Consider the following 16858-nt stretch of genomic DNA (forward strand, 5'->3'; position numbering starts at 1 on the left):
CAATTCTCAGTATACTGTTAGTGTAGGAAATGGAAAGACAACCAAGATATCTGTGAAACGTCTGCTTACATCTTGAATTCAGCTCCGGCGTATGTGGTAAGTTGTTAATGAGTGACTTTAATTTATTCTTTCTTCAGATGTGGCTATACACTCTACTGAGAATAAGCATACTGTCACGATATGAGTGGATCTTCAAAATAGACATCAAAATAGTTCATGGAGAAAATAAGTAGAAAAAGTAAAGATCTTCTTAGGAATAATACTGTTTGGATAATTATAACCATCATAAGCAACCGAATCATCTCAACATGTATTTGCTCAAAAATTTATTTATTACTACAAACACTTATTTAAATTTAAACACAAGGAAAGTCAACAGTTTCTAGAACTCCAACAGGGGCAGGACTTGGAGGTACTGGGATTTCAGGAGGCAGCAGAATGGTACACTGGTCAGTGTCATTATTATTGACTGGTGATGGTGGATGGCCTTGGGGGGAGCTGAGAGGTAACTCAGACCTCTTATCTTCAGGACACGTAAAGAAAACATACTTCTTTTCAGCAGCTGGAGACTTAGAGACATCCCAAGTCATCAGCCTCATGCGTTTAGGCTGAGGCAAATGTTCCTCTTCATCCTCCAAAGAAAAAACGTTTGAATATCTGCGCTTTCTGCCCAGACCTAACTCTGCGATGGGTGGAGGTGTCAGAGGCAGAGGAGACATTAAAAAGGCCAAATCATCATCCAGGGATGAACAATCATATTTAAAATCTGGGTGAATGATCTTGTTTGTGTCCTTTGAATGAAAGCTGTCATCAGCAGGTGGAGGAACTGAAGAAACTGGAACATCAGAACTCATCAGCCTCATGCGTTTAGGTTGAGACAAATGTTCCTCTTCATCATTAACAGAAAAAACAGCAGAATATCTGCGCTTTCTGCAGAGACGTAACTCTGCAGTGGGTGGAGGTCTCGGAGGCAGAGGAACATCAGTGGGACACATGAAAAACGTCACTTCATCATCCAGGGATGAACGATCATTTTTCAAATCTGGGTGAATGATCTTGTTTGTGTCCTTTGAATGAAAGCTGGCATCAGCAGGTGGTGGACTTGGGAGCTCACATACAGGTGCGCTGATAGGTCTGAACATGAAAGCGGGAACTTCATTGTCCAGAGCACAACAGTCTCCACTGGATGAGTGTGGGAGCTTCTCCTTTGCCTGTGGAGGAGGCAGACTTTGAGCCAAAGGGATCTTGTGTTGCAGAGGAACATTCAAGTCATCTGACGTTTTGCTCTGTTACATATTATTATTGTTGTTGTTGGATTTTTCTTTAAAAATTCACACGATTGAATGTTTAGAAACAGACACAGTGAAGGGTAACTTACCACAGCTCGAGCCATTTTAGGCGTCTGTCAAGGCAAAGACGCAGGATTTGGTTTCTCTGTGAAAGATTACAGGACAGTTGTCAGTTTCATTTTCAAGTCAGTTGGATAAATTCATATCAAACTTCTCAAACTGTATCATTAAAGCGTTGTTTAGGTGGACAAATATGAAAGATATGAAGATAAAAACAGTAACAGCTGGCAATCAAGGGAAAACAACCTTATGAAAAAGGTCTTAATCATTATTGTTTAAAAGTAAATCTTTCAGTCCTTACTTCAGTGATTGTTTGAAGTCTCTGTGCTTGTTGTCAGTCGCAGATTTGTGTAAAATAGTTGCAGGTTGTGAATAAAGTTTGCAGGAGCTCCAAAGTTTGTCTGTTCAGTACCAAAGTAATGAGGAGACTGAGTGCAGGTTTGGAATCCTCAGTGACAGAAGAATGCAGCAATGTTTGAATTTGAATTTGTTATTGTTTTATCAACAACAACTACCAGGATCATGCCATAGCAACACAGTGATGCCCAGTCAAATGTCAGGTACAAGGGATAGCCCACATACACATCCAACAGCACAGTAAAGCAATGGGCACCAATGCCACCAGTCAGGCCTTAAAAATACCTGAGTTATATAACAGCACACTGACAGTGTCTCATCCAAAAATATAAAATGTATAAATACAGTTAATATCATTTTCAATTAAATTTTATTTAATTCTCTTCATATAGTGCCAAACAGATGTCTCAAGTCGTCACTGTTACAACATAGATAAACATGAACATGAAATCCATTATTTAATTCTCTTCCATTCACTCCAGTTCAATTCAATAGCTATATAGATGGATAGACAGATACTGTATTATATACTATATTGATTCCAAATGGAGAATTAATGTGTTATATCACCAGGATAATGAATTCAAGTAGTACAATCTCCAATAAACAGACAACACAGTTCAAGTTCAAAGTGCAATATGTGCAGGATCCAGGCTTTATATTGTAAGATGTAAAATGTTTATATATAGATAATATTGTTGAAAAAATAAAGAAAGTTAAAAATCAAAATAAGTTTATTGTCACTGTGGCTGATGTGATTGCAATATGAACCCGAAAGCAGACAAGGGAGAGATGGAACTGAATCTTAACAAAAAGCAAACCATTTATTAGGTTGAAAAAACATGAACACAAAACAAGGCCCAGCAAACAGGGGCGAAAACTAAAACTAAAACCTACACTGGGAATAACTCAGTATGACTATGACAACTATGACAGGAAAAACATGAACATGAATCCGAGGAGGTGCATGCGAGAAACTCTGATGAAAAAACATGAACATGAACATGGACCTAAACAGAATCAGGAGATAACCTGAAACCCGGAATAACGTGAACGGAGGAAAACAGACGCACCAGCACTGACCAGAGGAAGACAGCAGACTTAAATACACAGAAAATAAAAGGGGAAGTGGAAACACAGCTGACACAATCATCCTACATCCCAAAAATCAAAGTAAAAAAATTACTATTAAATTTTACTTGATAACTAAATCAAAACGAATGCACGAGGACAAAAACGATGGTTGACTGCACTGACACTTTGATTAGCAAATAAAAAAACAAAAACAATCATTTTCACTTAGTTATTGGATGTGTATATGATCTGTTTTAATAAGTTATTTATTTTCATATTGTGAAATAGCCTAAAAAACAGACTAAGCATTCTAACTTTGTGTTATTCAGTCAATCCCATACATGAACATGGACACACACTTGATCTTGTTTTATCTCATGGTTCTTCTGTTTGTTTCTGTTTTTAACGTAGAGATTTGTGATGCTGTGTTTTCTGACCACAGTCCTGTGATGCTTCAAGTTCCTCTTGCCCGTACCTCAGTTAAACCGCGCTGCTGCTCGCCGCTGTCGTATTTTTGACCCACTGCTGAGCAGTTTTTAACAGTTTTTAAGCAGAACTGTAAAATCCCGGAGTTTTTGTGCAGCCAGACTGAGGAACTGAGCTCATGGTTTTATTCCACCTACCAGATTGCTTTGGACACTGTGGCTCCGTTAAGAACCAGGCAGCCTAAAACTAAATCTGACCCCTGGCTGAAGGCTGTCAGACGCAAGTGCTGTCGAGCTGAGCGTGAATGGAAACAAGCTACAAGTGTCATTCCAGATGCTAAAGGACTGTTGGCATCAATATCAAAAACCTGTAAAAGATGCCAAAAGACAACACTTATCTGACATTGTTTCGTCAAACTGTCGCAACCTGCATGTTTTATTTGAAACCATTAACTCTGTTCTTAGTGCACCACATACTGACTGCAGCCTGTAAACGTTTTTTTAAACACTTTTTTATTGAGAAGGTCTCCTCCACCAGGGCTCAAATCTCTTGGCAGCCCTACTGAGACCCCCAATGTGTATTTAGATACCTTGGCACAGTACGTTAAACCAGCTGTGACAAACATGGAGGTCAAAGTGAACTCTGACCTGAAGCTTGACAGTCAGATTAAGGCAGTGGTAAAATCAAGCTTCTTTCAGCTCAGGCAGCTGATAAAATAAAGACATTTATTTCACGGCAGCACTTTGAGACAGTTATCCACGCCTTTGTTAGCACTCGGCTGGATTACTGTAATGCACTTTATATAGGGATCAGTGCTTCATACACTACTCGTTTACAGAGGATGCAAAATGCTGCAGCTTGTGTTTTAACTGGCACTCGAAGGTTTGAGCACATCTCCCCTAATTTAGCTTCACTTCACTGGCTGCCCATTTCTTTTGGCATTCATTTTAAAATTCTTTTATTTGCCTTTAAAGCTCTCCATGACCTAGCTGCATCTTAACTCTCTGAGCTGCCACAGTCTTATAAACTCACCCGCTGTCTCAGGTCAGCTGATCAGCTGTTCCTGAATGTTCCCAGGACTGAGCGCAAACTTAGAGGACATCGTGCTTTTGCTGTAGCATCTCTGAAACTGTGACACGATCTGCCTTTAGAGATTAGACAGGCTTCTTCTCTGCCTGTTCTTAAATCACTCCTGAAAACTCATCTCTTCACCCTGACCTTTGACACCTTGTAAGATGTTGGTTTTTAGTTTGAGTTTTTTAGTTTATTTTTGCTGTTTTATCTTGTTTTTAAATATAGGGCTGTTTACATTTTTTATGTATTATGTGTTTTATTTTCTTACTGTTATGTTTTATTCTATTGTTCTTAACTCATTTACTGTACAGCACTTTGGTTTTGTCCTGGGTATTTTAAAGTGCTTTCTCAATAAAGATGGATTGGATTGGACTGGAAGATAAACACTTTAGTTTGCAGTACTGTGGTGAGTTCACAGTAAAGCACTGTGTTGGACTGGCGCACAGTGATTGTGGCGTTCATGGTCAGTGTTAGGTTACCTCAAGTACAGTGGATTCATTTGCATTTAAGCTGATGATGCTTAGATTAAGTCATCAAATTTCACCTTTATATCAGCTGTATAAGACAATTCTCAGGATAGTGTTAGTGTAGGAAATGGAAAGACAACCAAGATATCTGTGAAACGTCTGCTTACATCTTGAATTCAGCTCCGGCGTATGTGGTAAGTTGTTAATGAGTGACTTTAATTTATTCTTTCTTCAGATGTGGCTATACACTCTACTGAGAATAAGCATACTGTCACGATATGAGTGGATCTTCAAAATAGACATCAAAATAGTTCATGGAGAAAATAAGTAGAAAAAGTAAAGATCTTCTTAGGAATAATACTGTTTGGATAATTATAACCATCATAAGCAACCGAATCATCTCAACATGTATTTGCTCAAAAATTTATTACAAACACGTATTTAATTATCAACACAAGGAAAATCAACAGTTTCTAGAACTCCAACAGGGGCAGGACTTGGAGGTACTGGGATTTCAGGAGGCAGCAGAATGGTACACTGGTCAGTGTCATTATTATTGACCGGTGATGGTGGATGGCCTTGGGGGGAGCTGAGAGGTAACTCAGACCTCTTATCTTCAGGACACGTAAAGAAAACATACTTCTTTTCAGCAGCTGGAGACTTAGAGACATCCCAAGTCATCAGCCTCATGCGTTTAGGCTGAGGCAAATGTTCCTCTTCATCCTCCAAAGAAAAAACGTTTGAATATCTGCGCTTTCTGCCCAGACCTAACTCTGCAATGGGTGGAGGTGTCAGAGGCAGAGGACACATTAAAAAGGCCAAATCATCATCCAGGGATGAACGATCATTTTTCAAATCTGGGTGAATGATCTTGTTTGTGTCCTTTGAATGAAAGCTGTCATCAGCAGGTGGTGGACTTGGGAGCTCACATGCAGGTGCGCTGATAGGTCTGAACATGAAAGCGGGAACTTCATTGTCCAGAGCACAACAGTCTCCACTGGATGAGTGTGGGAGCTTCTCCTTTGCCTGTGGAGGAGGCAGACTTTGAGCCAAAGGGATCTTGTGTTGCAGAGGAACATTCAAGTCATCTGACGTTTTGCTCTGTTACATATTATTATTGTTGTTGTTGGATTTTTCTTTAAAAATTCACACGATTGAATGTTTAGAAACAGACACAGTGAAGGGTAACTTACCACAGCTCGAGCCATTTTAGGCGTCTGTCAAGGCAAAGACGCAGGATTTGGTTTCTCTGTGAAAGATTACAGGACAGTTGTCAGTTTCATTTTCAAGTCAGTTGGATAAATTCATATCAAACTTCTCAAACTGTATCATTAAAGCGTTGTTTAGGTGGACAAATATGAAAGATATGAAGATAAAAACAGTAACAGCTGGCAATCAAGGGAAAACAACCTTATGAAAAAGGTCTTAATCATTATTGTTTAAAAGTAAATCTTTCAGTCCTTACTTCAGTGATTGTTTGAAGTCTCTGTGCTTGTTGTCAGTCGCAGATTTGTGTAAAATAGTTGCAGTTTCTGAATAAAGTTTGCAGGAGCTCCAAAGTTTGTCTGTTCAGTACCAAAGTAATGAGGAGACTGAGTGCAGGTTTGGAATCCTCAGTGACAGAAGAATGCAGCAATGTTTGAATTTGAATTTGTTATTGTTTTATCAACAACAACTACCAGGATCATACCATAGCAACACAGTGATGCCCAGTCAAATGTCAGGTACAAGGGATAGCCCACATACACATCCAACAGCACAGTAAAGCAATGGGCACCAATGCCACCAGTCAGGCCTTAAAAATACCTGAGTTATATAACAGCACACTGACAGTGTCTCATCCAAAAATATAAAATGTATAAATACAGTTAATATCATTTTCATTTAAATTTTATTTAATTCTCTTCATATAGTGCCAAACAGATGTCTCAAGTCGTCACTGTTACAACATAGATAAACATGAACATGAAATCCATTATTTAATTCTCTTCCATTCACTCCAGTTCAATTCAATTTAATTATTACACATTATTACACACAGGAATTATTACAAAAATAGGGTTTTCATTTATTTAACCCAAAAATTATATTTACAAAGGTCATAAATGTTGAGCTTATAAAAGAGGTCAAAGAAACAAAACTGAAGTTAGGCAAAACTGCAACTTAACAAACCAGCTGACTGCCTTAACTGACCTCCACATGAAATGACACATAAGGGTATATGTAATGGCTGATCAGACCACTATGACACACGAGGGGTAACTAAACAAAACACAATTGTAAACAACAAACAATGCAGTATAGTCTGGTTTGTTAATAAACTAAACACCAAAGAAAAAAAATCAAAACTACTGAACCCTAATCTCAAATATTTAATTAAGTACAAATACTTTGTTGTTAATTAAAGAAAACACACATTCTCCCTTCAGCAGGAAGTGGTGGTGCGGTCCAATTATCCCTCTTTGCATTCAATGGTTTCAAACCCTGGCTTCCATCTTTTGTCCAGCAACTCCCAGGGATGATGGCGGGTAAGAAATAAAAGACAAAAGTTAGTCAAAAATCAAAGTAATGAACTGGTATGAATACATAAGTAAACTCAATGTGCAATGTTACAAATAGAAGAAATGTATACAAACCAATCAATACATTTCCTGGAAACTATAGTGTGTTACTGTTTTCAAATGAAGAAATAAAAACACAAGAGTTACCACCTTTAGAGTGTGGCCAAGGGTTTGGCCATCACAACATCATAACACAAGCTTGACAATGGGAAATGGAACACACAGACATACAACACATGACAGACTGGGAAGGCGCGAAACACACAAGGCAAACGGGAACAGATAAGGAAGACGAAGACACGGACATAACTTAAACATTCAACATAGAGGACAAGACAAACTAGACAAAAGACAAGAAAAGACTCATAAATATGGAGACAAGGATAAAACATAAAGTAGAATAACACTCAACTAAACCCTAAATAAATACTAACACAAAAACTTTACATTATTGTAATCTAACAATGCAAACTAAACTCGAAACATTGGGTCAGAGACCCAGTCCCTGACAGTTATGTGACAAATATAATATTAATATATTTAATATAATTATTAAATATGATATAATATAAATGCCCAACCTCTTTTATTAGTTGACCTGAGGGTGTTTAGGGCTACCCAACCAGGATCATGCCATAGTTATTTCACACTCAGATGTGGGTTTTCCTTTTTTTTCCCCCTTTTTTTCTGCTTCACCAACCATCTCGTGACGTTCGGAGTCAGACACGGTCACGTTAAAGCCTCTGCTGTTCACTGTGGTGTTGCGGATTTGGCAGAAGTTGCATTATCTGAAGGTCAAACACATCAACCTCACGACATTTGCAGCAGGCCATTGGAGCGCACGAGGAGCTGGTTTTACTCATCAAAGAGCTAAAATGTCGAAACCCCCCCAGAAATCTGTGACTGTAAGGAGGGGAAAGCAGACGACTGTTCAATCTGTGCTGTGGAGACTGAGACCACCTTGGAAATGTAATCTCCATTAAATGGTTCAGTGTCTTTGTTTACCACTTGAGGGGTGTTCAATTTAGTGTTTTTGTATTTGCATCTTACTTTTATTTTGTCTTCAATTTTCAGCCGCACTTTAATTCATCTTTAAAATAATTATTATAGTTAGTAGAAAGCTGAAACAGACCATTGCTTCTTGCAGGAAAGGGGTTCATTAGATTGATTCTGCTACTTGCTACAAAGCATTGACTATGGCTACAGTATAGTCTCCAGTGAGTCTTACACAATAATATTTATTCTACTGTTTGTCATAAAATCTTATGCATAATGCATGTCAGCCTTGAGGTTTGAGTGCATAACACACACGATAAGCCATTTCATTGATTAATGCACTGATAATCTGCATATTAAGGAAGCTACATGTGTTGCCCTGTTGCCACAATCTGGGACTGCCCCTTGTGGTAAAAGGACTCTAAGATGATTTTTTTACAGGTGCCTGTCAGCATCACAGATTGCCATTTACATCATTTTCAGCTTAGAAACCACGTCTAAATATGCTTGCATATCCATCCATATCTTGCATATCCATGTGTTTGTGTGTAGGGGGGTGGAGAAACAAGATCCTGCTGTAGTTTTTCATTCCGTTGTACCAGGAATGTGTAAACAGACTACTTCTGGGATTGTGCATCTTCTCTAAAGACGCATCTCTGCCTCAACCTGTTTGTCACTGTGTCTCTGACAGATCCTCCACACTGTTGGCTCACTGTAGCTCCTTTAACCTGAGTTATCTTTCACACAATGTCTCTCTCTCTGTCTCTCCTCTGTCCTTCTCCACCACTTCTCACTCACACGCTGGCTTTCACCCCCATCCACCCTATCCACCCTTGCCTTAAATAGAGGACTGTAGCTAGGGTTCAGTTCAGTAGCAGTGGAGTGAGTCCCTTTGTGTTTGTCAAGAGCAGTTTGACAGCAGATCTTATCCTCTGCGCTGTTCTCCTCACTGTAGAAAAGGTGGCTGAACTGCTCTCAGTGGGCCGCAAGGGTCAGATAGTTCAAGCTCAACCTCGGAGACACAATGTCAAGCTCAGTCCAGGTCCTTCCAAGTGGAAAGCTCTTTTTCGAACATTGCTTCCTCTGGAGGTCATCAACCCAAGCGCTGGGAAGCTAGTCATCTGTGTAAAAGGCTTGAGCTACATTTATAAAGCATCAGAAAAAAAATGACAAAGAATCCGTGACACGAGCAAACCACAACTCAGCACAGAAACTGTAGGCGGGGCTGTTTGCTCAAGTACCACAGTGAGGGAGCAGGTTGAAAACTTCATGAATGAAAAGTTCCCTTTTTTCCCTGCAGACTAGCGTCAGCAAGGAAGCCTCTGGACCAGATGTTTTAACCAAAAAAATAAAAAAAACTTGGCACGCTTGTCTTTTCAGGGAGAAATTCTGCATGTAAATGGCCTGTAAATATCCTGTATTTGTATATTTGCATGTGATTTTTAACTGAGTGTTGGTTCTGACAGAAGTGCTTGCCTCTTTAAAAACAGGCTCATAGTCATCAGGTGCTGTAAGTATATAATTTGGAGTAAGCACCTTGCTGAAAAGCAAAGTAGATGCTTGCCAGACTAAATCCACTATATGAACCCAATAGATCACGGGTGATTTGTGAGTATTAAAGGTAGCAAAGGTCATCTGCCAGTGAGCACAAGGCAAAGAACAAACACACAAAGCACAGTCCTTCAGTGAACGCTGCATTCAGCAGACCCAAAAGCTTTATTGATCGCCCTTAGTACTAATGAGATCGGATGTAGCACTCCTAACACCACCAATATTCTCTTCTCACTAAATCAACGGATTTAGATTGGCATACACATCCGTCTTATCCCCGCCTGTTACAATCCATACGTGTCAGGCAGCCTCTGGCAAACAAAGAAGAATAAAGGAGAATGAGAGAAAAGGTAGGATTTAATAAAAGAAAAGACACCTAAAGGACTTATAGGACTCCAGCTGAGGGCTGTATGCGCGGGTCCCCACAAAAGGGGGAGAGAGATGAGGTTTGTGATGGGCAGGCCATCACATCCACCGGAGGACAAAAGAGCGGGGTGACAAGCTGCCGGTGGACAGAAGGTCCATTTCCACTCGCACAAAGGGACCGGGGAGATGAAGCAGATTAGCAGCTCTTTATGCCCATTGTGAAGGTTCTAAATGATAAGATTTACCCCTTTTTCATCCTCTGCTCCATGTGTGCGTGTGTGAGTGTGAGCCCCAACCAAAATATCACTTCACATCTTTTTTGCTTTCTTTTGCACACTCCATCAGGAAATCCTTTTTTTTCTGCGTTCATATGGGGGCACACACACACACACAGGCCCTTATTCTTAAGAGTCTTCTATTCATCCCCATAGGAAGGTCACAAGAGCCAGGTGGATGTTTAGGGACTCCTCCACTTTTTATTAAATTCTGAATATATGGTTGGAGGAGAAAGACTCTTTACTTTGACCCTCTCATCACCACAAGATGTTGCTCCTTTTTAAAGTATTAGAGTTTCACAATATTCTTTTAGTCTGAAGAGACATGCTGACATAATGCCATCAGTCACCCAGTATCTCCCACAAAGTGTTTTTTCACCCTATGTGAGCATCACCATCGAAGTTTTGAACACTTGATGATGCGAGCTTCCTGATTATACCTTTGTATTTAGTGCCATCTACTGACCACCTTGTAACATTGCAGGAAATCATTCAAATCTTTTTAATGTGAGACACGCTCAGCATCTGGAAACCATGAAACAGAGTTTCTAATAAAGGTTACTCTCCTATCCAAGTCACATACTGAAAACATCAAAAACTGTTGCTATTTTGGTGTTTTGTTTGTTTATTTGTTTTCACTTAGTGTGTCATTTTCATGTCGACCAATCATGTCATAGTTTTCAATAATGTACGAACCACTGAGCATGAACTCCAAGAACGCTCTCACTTTAGAAAGGCTCAGGGGAGACTTCTGCTGCTGTCTAATACAGCAAATATGATGATCTCTGTGTAAAGACTCCTGCAAACAGCTGTAAGCAACAGACAAAACTTCGGCTCCTGCTCGTGATTTGTCATGAATGTGTCAACATGACTTTTCAGGCTTAACTTGTAAGAAAGAAATGAGTAAGACTCCTTGAGTACCATCGCCCAGGCTGTCCTGTAATTCACAGAATATGTTTTGGTTTTGGTTTTTTATGTGGGGCCACTGTAAAAAGTACATTAAAATGTTAAAAAAAAAAAATTTAAAAAACCCCTGAAATTTCTAGATAGTGAAAAAACTTTTTTTAACTGTTTTACTTGTGTTTTAATTGTGTTGGCATATTAAGAATAGTCATGGGGGGAGGTCTTTATCAGTAGGAAAAGCTGTAAAGCTTGTAAAAATACAGTCAAATGTCCAAAATTTATGCCCTCTTTCATATTTTTCAAAGCTGTCCAGTGGGCCAGATTGGAGTCTTTGTCAGGCCGGGCCAAGACTGGGCCTTATGTTTCCCATCTCTGCTCTACACTGTAAAAGGATGCATTACAGGGAAACTATTTTTTATCCCTCTTGGATTATGGTGACAGAAATATTGCTTGTAATGTTGCTTTTTTCAGTTGCAGCTCATAAGCCTTTGTTATGACTGCTGGTTATGACTACACTATTCATGATAGTTTTGTCTGGGTCAAGGCTCTTCCTCTGTGGCAGGTTCAGAGGGATGGCATGGCAGCATAGACACTCACTATTTTTACAAGGTTACCTACTGATTCTCTACTTTGTTGCTGCCTTTCAGTGCAGACATTTATCTAACAAGGTCACATGATAAGATTATGTTGCAACTGCTTTCATTACTCACTGCACACGTAACCTGGCATAATATAAGAACGCAAGAGCTTGCCTCTTTGGAGCAATCTGTCTTGTAATTTTATTTCTTTCATTTCCAGGTGTGTCTCATCACCTCCTAAGCTTTTTGATTTGTATCTCCTGGTACAGTCCAATGGTGGTGATCAATCGGAGACCAGTGTGAACAGGGGTGAATGCTCTCATTTGCTCATTTTTTAAAAATCCCAAAAAAATAGAGTGAAGACTTTTACTAAAAGGATTTGGTCAAAATATGCAAACTACAGTAGCACTCCTAGCCTTTTAAGATTATCAGGTAAGCTAGGTTTGTTTGTCAAATTGATCTGAAAGTACACACCTATATGCATCATAATAATGAAATCTGTCAGTGTGTGTTTAAACGGTCTTAATTGGTCAAATGTTCTTTATTAAAGGCCTTTCTAAAAGTGTCCCCTGTGGAGCCACGCGTCAAAGCTGGTGCAACCTGTCTTATGTATGAAGTATCAGCCCAACAAAGCAAATCAAAGTGTGATGCAAAATAAGCACATTGGAGCCTTTTTTACTGAGTCATTGCTCTGTCTGACTTTCAGGTCCTAAATCCCTGTTAACCAATCAAATCAGAGGACAGGACCTTAGTCCCTGAACACTGAGTTCCAAGCCTTAATTGAAACCTGAAGGTTACATAACTGTAAGCATGACTTGTAGTTTATGAGTTGTTGTTTTTCTACTGTTTGATTTTTCCCATGCTCATAATGCTTTTACTGTCCCATATTGCACATCACACACATTATGAGCATTGCATTAACATCTGTCCTCTGTTAACACGCGGTTTAACTGCTGTTCTGTATCTATACAGATCTGTGCGTGAACGTCTCTGAACCCCTGAGGTGCTGTTGTTCCTGTAGCTAATGCGCCTGCTTTTCTGCTCTTCTGGTCTCAAAGCTCCGGGCTTGCCAAGGAGACGAAGACGAGCGGGAGATATGTAGCAGACAGATAACAGTGGACAGATGCCAAGTTAATTGTATTTTCATTGCTGCTTTACTCTGTCTAATGCAGTTTTAAGCACTAATACGTTTGTGACAGGGCCTGTTGGGAAGATCAGAAGAGAACTAGTCTACCTGGCCGGGTTTTTGGGAGAAGGTACCTCTGATTGTTCCCTACAGTTTGGAAAATGTGTGATTGTTCATGCAGTTGAGGCAGAGTTAAGAAGATAAATCACTCCACCAACTGGCTGGTTCAAGTGAATCTGTTAGCCCACCTGCAAACCCTTTCTCTGTGCTGGTATCTGGGATGTAAAACTGGGGATGTACTAGAAGGCAGTGGCCATGGTACCTCTTCCAATAATGGCTAAGATGGCCCTGGAACAGGATAATACATTAGTGTGAATGACAGAAGCACCTTGTGCTGGGAGTTAATGGCAGTTGCATTGACTATCATGGCATGTGTGAAGGAGGCTGGAAGCTAAATGATGAACAGATGCAGAAGCTGCCTTCATGTCAGTCAACCCAAGGGCCTTTTGTAAAAGAAATCTTATTTAGGAGCAGTTTCTGTAACAGCCACAAGGACGGCAGCAGACTCTGACTCAAGAAGATGGGAGGTGTCAGTGAAATTCAGGAAGATAGGGAAGGTCAGGTGACTCAAACCTGTCCGACTTTGTTTGTAGGCTGTGATTCAGAAACAATTTGTAGAGCAGGAAGTACATTCTTTGATTCAGGAAGAGATAAAACTGCAGCTGATTTAGAAACAGTCTTTGTGACGGGGGCCTGGGGCTGGTGTTGAGGCAGAGACTCAGGAACAGGCCGAACAGACTCAACGTGGTGCCATTAAAAGGCAGTGCCAAGTGCAAAATGAGAAAGGCAGACAAGTTAGCCATTCTTAGACTTGTTTAAAAACTTAGGCGGAAATTCACTGTATTGTTTACTGCAAAGTCATCATGTGACACACTGAAAAGCAGTGTACAGCAGCTGTGCAGGACAAAGATTCAACAAGCCTATAATGCGATGTGGCAGAAAAATAACAGAAGAAGAAAGAAAACATATTCTGTCTTAAAATGTCATCTTTGTTGTTTAAAATAAAATTGAAAATACAGAAAAAATGTTAGTAGCACAGATTGTCAGATGTATTGGTGTTTACTAAAGTGCTGTGATTTTTTTTTTTCGAATACAGAGCCATCTGTCATTGATATGGAAAACATGTTCAAACTTTCTGAAGAAGAACAAGAGGAGCATTGTTAACAGACAAGCAATGCTTTTATTTGTTCCTTTGTGAAGGATTCAAGATGAAGTACATGCGGGGAATCTCACCTTTAACAGGGAAAATGAAGCATTTTTGCATTTTGATATTGTTTTAAGGCAAGGCGACTCTGAAGGAACAGTGCAGGTGTTTGTTCTGCTCTTCCAGGGCAAACAGTTGCACACTAATGCACCCCCATACCATCAGAGACACTGATAACAAGCCGGATGGTCCCTCTCCATCCATATTTTTTAAAATGAAATTCACATCACATTTGTCTGACACAGAACACATTTCCACTTTGCCTCACTCCATATTAAATGAGCATTAGGCTGGAGTAGATGGCTCCCTTTCTGGATCATATCTTCCGATGATCTTCTGAGCATTTGTTGATGTTCGCAAACAGAGCGTTCCTGAGCCCATGCAGCGATTTCCATGACAGAATTCCTGTTTTTAATGCAGTACTGTCTGAGGGTCCAAAGATCACAGATACAACACTGATTTTTGACCCTGTCCTGTGCGCACAGAGATTTCTCCAGATTGTTTTCTGAATGCTTTGCTGATATCGTTCACTGTAGATAGTAAGATATACAAAGTCTTTGCAATTTTACATTGAGGAGCATGCAGAATGCTAAACCTCTGCCTGTCTCTATTTCTGAGAGACCATAGCACGTTCTTGTGTTCACTGTACAGTTAATAGGTAAAACAATCGTTTTTGGTTTTTTCTATTATACAAAGCTGATAATATTTAAATATAATCCAAGTCTCTCCAAAAAAATGTATTTAGAGTTTTCAAAGTGAATGTGCAATAGCAGGTTATGGAGGAAAGTAAAGGTGCTTTAATTAAGGAGAGGAGATGTTAACAATCACAAAAGGTGGGAATGAATAAATGAAAAGCTTCACCTAAAGGATTTAAAATGCTCCAGCTGAGGCTGTAAAAGGAGAGAGATGAAGGTTGTGGGTTGGCCACAAATAAGGTGGGGGGGTTACAAGCAGCTGGTGGACAGGAGGTCCATTTCCACTTACACAAAAGACCTGGGGTAGATGAAGAAGATTAGCATCTCTTTGTGCCCATTCTGAAGGCTCCATTTGATAAGATTTACCTCTTTTTCATCCCCTCGGCCATCCTTTTTCTGTTCTGTGTATGGCTGCACAAGTATAAGCTATCACAAGCTCTTTCTTTTGCACACTCCATCAGGATATGCTCCATATTTTTTCATCATTTCTCTGCAGATGTATTGAAAGTTTTATTTGGTGTCATGTGGACTGTTTCCTTTTGAGACTTTTCTTTTTTGCTGGACCCTGTAAGCTTTTCAGACCACCTTAAACTACACTTTCAAGTGAAATAAACGCACTTGTTGCTGCTGCATAGTATGTTGATATTAATAATGTGGCACGTATAGCTATTACGTGCCGTTTCCAGGGTCAGCTCATCCTCGCCACAGTGCTCATGAAAGCTCTTTTTGTACAAGACAAGGAGTAGTTTGTGAATTTTCTCATACTTTAGCTATATTATTCTCAGAGATGTACATTTTCGTAGTAACTTTCTGTGTTTGAATCATTACACATAAGCTAAACCTAATGAGGTTATTTCTATATTTCTTATCAATTTTGATTTTAGTTTAGTTTAGTCTTATAAACAGTTTTTTTTTTAAATGTGGTTTATTTTTATTTTCAGGTTCATTTTGTTTTGTTTTGGTTAAAAATTGTATAATAGCTTTCTTTATTACATACATGTTGTGCATTTCGAAGAAGTACAACTGTACTGAAAAAAGGTTGTTCATATTATTTTCACATTTTTAGACAGAACTTTAGGGATCAAACTCATCCTAAATTGTGGTTATGAGCCACATACAGTCCACTTGAATCTTAAATGGGCCAGACCAGAGAAATTCCCCTATGTCACTGTACAGAAGTTTAAATACTAATTCAATCCCAGAGATAGTCTTGATATAAGACAAGGAAGTGCAATTTCAGCATTTTTTTTCTACACTTAAGATTGAGAAATGCTGATGTAGTAAATTAAAAAAAACATTGTATTTAAAAAAAAAAAATCAATCACTCAAAATAAAGAAAAAGTTCTGGTAGCTCACTGTCCAGACTGTCCTGTAATATTAAAACTGAAAGTTTTAGTTAATTAAAAGGAAATGTCCTTTTTTAACTATTATTATGATTATGATTATTATTATTATTATTATTATTATTATTGACACATTACAGAGTGAAAAAAACACTTTCATTTTTTTTAGCATTTATTTGCTTATCTGTAACTTAATTACGCTGATGTTGTATGAATGGTAGGAGAAGGCTGTATCAGTGGTAAAGGTGTGAAACCTATGAAAATACTGGGCACAGTGCAAAATTTATGCCCTTCACATTTTCCAGAGCAATCCAGTGTGACGTTTGACACCCCTGCTGTAGCCATTTAATACTTGCTAATTACTTGAATATCTCAAAATATCATTTTAAGCTACTTGATACAGGTTAAGCCTGTCGTTCCCCTGTTGGTCTGCATGTTCCGTGGACGTCCTCT

The 16858-nt window shown here is 39.2% G+C and overlaps 1 long non-coding RNA gene across 1 annotated transcript; it reads right to left on the reverse strand.

Annotated features, from left to right (window-relative positions):
* Positions 1-698: 698 nt before the first annotated feature.
* On the reverse strand, positions 699-1835 carry LOC120737602. Its single transcript, XR_005696778.1, has 3 exons — positions 1651-1835; positions 1379-1434; positions 699-1211 (listed from the first exon to the last, which is right to left on the reverse strand). It is a non-coding gene; the product is annotated as an uncharacterized LOC120737602 (long non-coding RNA).
* Positions 1836-16858: the final 15023 nt, after the last annotated feature.

This window comes from Simochromis diagramma, unplaced genomic scaffold (genome assembly GCF_900408965.1).
Source record: "Simochromis diagramma unplaced genomic scaffold, fSimDia1.1 OVJJ01000413.1, whole genome shotgun sequence".
Taxonomy (NCBI): domain Eukaryota; kingdom Metazoa; phylum Chordata; class Actinopteri; order Cichliformes; family Cichlidae; genus Simochromis; species Simochromis diagramma.